This window comes from Morone saxatilis, unplaced genomic scaffold, assembly GCF_004916995.1.
Source record: "Morone saxatilis isolate NCDOM2014 unplaced genomic scaffold, NCSU_SB_2.0 Contig22, whole genome shotgun sequence".
NCBI lineage: Eukaryota > Metazoa > Chordata > Actinopteri > Moronidae > Morone > Morone saxatilis.
Window position 1 is genome coordinate 17,673 of NW_023339785.1, and position 4,214 is coordinate 21,886.

Consider the following 4,214-nt stretch of genomic DNA (forward strand, 5'->3'; position numbering starts at 1 on the left):
GGCTTTTGTATTTGTGTTGTGGCTTCTGTATTTGTGTTCTGGCCTTGGTATTTGGCCTGACACCTCTGGGCCACCGTATAATGGGGCCATCATTTACTAAATGAACATGGTGCTGTATGGAAGAAGACTTGAAACTAGAGATTGAGACTATAAACTCCTTAAGAAACTGTTTATTGAGCTAATAAATCAAGTCAGCAAGAGTCAGTTCTATCACAGTTCTTTTTTGCAGCCCATGGAGCTGCCTCCTGCTGGCCAGAAGTGATTTTACTTTTATTTTTCGTAGCTTGTTAATACGTTTGTGCTACATGGGAGTCTCATTGTTTGTCTATTTGTTGGGAGTTTTCTTAAGACAGCAGCAAGATTAGGATCAGCCTCTTGAGAGCATTGCAGCAATCAGTCCAGAGAAACTGGTCTGGTCCACACAGCACATTAACTCCTCCATGAATGTCTATTTTCATTCCTTGATCACCTTTGTGAAAGACTTGTGCCAGGTGAGGTGAATTCAGAATGTTTTGTAACTGTATGGAATGTGACATTATAACTCTGGTTCTGAGCTTCATGTTGTAAAGAAACATTTGAAAAAGTGAACCTGTATAGAGATTTGTGACTGTAAGAGTATAAAACTGTAATTTAGAGAAGAATTGTTTCAGAGTACAATGTAGGCTGACGGTTCACCTGCAGAGGGCAGTAGAGCTCTATGACACAAGCTCACTGGTGCTTGATGCTGGGAAACTGAACGGTTTCGTGAAAAGAAATGGTCTCACTTAAGACAAAGCACACAAGATAAGTTAGAAACATTACAGGCATCATGGGGATGATGGGAACATTATCAGATGTTTGTGTTGTATGCAATGAATGCTGGGTGTCTGCACATATCTGCGAGATTGTCAGGGATGGATCAGGCAGGCAAAAGACTCTTTTCTAGATGTATTGGCCAAAGGCAGAAGACAGGGTTATCTGGCACTGTTGTTCTTTATCTTTAGCTATCCTATATAAGTAAGTATAATGAATATCAATACTTTTTTATTGCATTAGTGGAATGACTATTTTAGTTCTGTCCAACTACTCTATGTAAAAATGGCAAAAATGAAGCCTACTGAAGTGAAGCAATGAGCTGAATCAGAAATTCCTTTCAGAGGACACTCAGCCTTTTCTAACAATGTCTATATAAGACCACAGCAAACAAAGCAATATTACATGTATTGTTGAATAAAGTCAGCTCCGAAGTGTGAGCATTTGTTATTTGCTACCGTTTTATATTATATTAAATTGAACTTAAAGACTATCATGAATGCAAATTTTTACTCCCATACTGGCAGGAAAGCTACAAAGGATAGGAAGGATGTGTTGGGCAGTAAGGCATTACTAGTAATAATATTACAGTAATAATATTACTTTCCCCAATATCTTATAGTGTTACTAATTACACATACATTTCAGTAATAATATTACAGTTACCCACGCCAAAAATAGTTTGTTTTGTTACTTTTGTTGGCACTACCTTTCTGATTTTAAATCCAACAATCCAATCACATTCTTGGATTCATTTTTGTAATCGTGGAGGAACCTAGTTTGGAAGATGGAAACGCTTACATTCAGCAGCTGGAAATATTCCATTACTTTGATTTTAACAAACAAAACTAGTTTCTAATCATCGTAAGTCCGAATTTTGGGGGGGAGTAGCATAAAAGAAATATAACTAGTAGTGTAACTAATTGCTGTTGACAGGGAGTAACAAGTAATGAGTAATGAATTACATTTTTTGAGTAAGTTGGTTGTTACAGCATGGTCAATACACATTTTTCTGAAAAAGACACTGACAAGCCAAATTTAAAAATACAGCTTTATAGAAGTAACGTTAACTTCATTAATCCAATCAATCCATAAGACCTGTCAAAATCAAATTTAAAGGTCCAGTGTGTAACATTTAGGAGGATCTATTGTTGGAATATTATTTTCAGAGGTATGTTTTCATTAGTGTATAATCACCTGAAAATAAGAATTGTGTTTTAGTTACCTGAGAATGATTTTTTTTTGTGAGTTTCACAGTAGTTTCTCCTTTGCACTTGGACAGAGAGAGTGAGTTGAGTGAGTTGCAATCTGCAACTACATAGCCAGATACATTTAATGTTTAAAATTCAGTTGATCAGGTTTTAGACTTTTTAAGACCCTGTGGACACTGTGCTGTCTGGGAACTTGTGATTTGCATTTTTCTGAAATGTTATAGACAAAATGAAAATAGAAAATAAAATCTGCATATTAATCTGTAATGAAAATAATCATTAGTAACAACCCTAAAAGGCACCTTGACATACTGAAACAGTTTGACCTAGCAGCAGGGTACATTGTCACAGTCTCCCCTAACTTCTATCTAATAGGATACAAGAGGTCTCATGTTTGGATAATTGAGGCTCTGTTGTTCTTTACATTCTCCAGTCCACGCACAACATCAACAGATGAACTGGCAACTGGAAGCCTTGATTTAACAAAAAAAAATAAATGCATGCATGCATACATGCTGATGACAACGAGCAGATGGAGGAGGTGAAGCAGCGACATGGAGTGATGCATGGGAAGATGGTTGCTATGTGGACAGATAAATGGACACAGTGGATCGGGGAGGTATGGATGCTTCATTGGCTCTCATTCTGTCTCCCTAGCTGAGTTGTTAACCTCTCTGCTCCAGTGCTGATATGGCCAAAAAGCCAGTGTGTACACAAAGTGCCAAAATGCTAATAATCCAGTTTCATGCTTGACAGTCTCAGAGAGTCCAGACTTAGCATGCTTCAGCACTCCTATCAGTGGCAGGCATGCTCAAACAAGAGATGGTTCCTGATCCAGGGGAAGGAAGCACATAGGGCTGATCTTTGCTTTCTGCCCTGTTCAAGTGAACTGGTTGTCTGAAGCATGTCCTGTAACCCCTTGGTTCTTTGAAGTCCTGATATGAACAAGATTAAAGAACCAAAGAAAAGCCTCCCCCATGGCATGTAGGCGGAAGAAAGGGTCAGTGTGCTCTTATTACATTTTTGCTATGATAGTATAGCAGGAGAAGATATCATTAAAACAGCTTTGAAAAACTAATTCTTCCAGTTACACTGCTTCTGAAGGAGCACTGACACAGCGAGGTGCACAACAGAGTAAGCTTTAATACAAATCCATTAAAATGAAATTATGACGTGGCTCTAGATATAAAGTCAGTAGGTTTCATTGTCTGGGGAACGTGTAATGTTTTATGAACAGTATTGTATCCTTAACCGTAAACAGGTTTAATTTCTATTTTTAGTACAAAATAAAAAATGTCTTTAGTCATTCTGTGCTTTAATTGGAAATGAGAAGTGTGAGATGGTGAATGGCATGCCCTTTGGGTTTTTTAGCTTACATTTCTTCATAAGTTTGCAAATCTGCAGTATTTTGAAAAAAGAAAAGTGCTACGTTAGCAGTTCCAGTTTGCACTATAATCATGGATGCACACTCAGTCAATCAGTCTAGATCACTGATACTGTATAAATAAAGCACACCCATGAATCAATGTAGCATTTGGAAACACAGTTTAAAGGTTATATATACAAAATTCACACAAATTTCACATTTCACAAAAAAAAACCATTCCATATGAATTATTTTTAAATGCCATATGAATAAAGGCTTTGCCATGAGATGTGACTGTGACATTAGTGTTTCATTGTTACAGAAACTGTATTTAACCTATTACAGTCTTTTACTGTCATGGTATGACAGTTTTTCACAGTAAAATCTACTGACATTTTTGCAGTGCACTGCTCCAACCTCCCCTTACTTTTCACTGTGTGAGAATGTTGTCAATGAATTAAACTAGCTATAACAAATTAGTTGTATATGAGTTATTTTCAAACAAATCTTACTTACTTTAATTGACATCCAACCTTAAATCCCAATATAGGCTCCCACAGCATCCCCCATCCTGGTCTTGCAAATGTCCCAATGTGGCTTACAGTACAGAGAGAGGACAAGAGACAAATATTTTTCACAATGTTTTAACTGAAAGCAGCTACAAAGTAGAGGTTTTAAACAGGTTCCTACATACAACTTTTTTAAAGCACTACCGTTTGAGAAATATTTTAACGCAGTGGCGACATCATAGTCCAACACAGCAGAAATGCTATCAAAAACGAAACACGTTTTTCTTTATTATTATTAATTATTATTAGCGAATTTCGTTTTTTTATGTTGTTGTT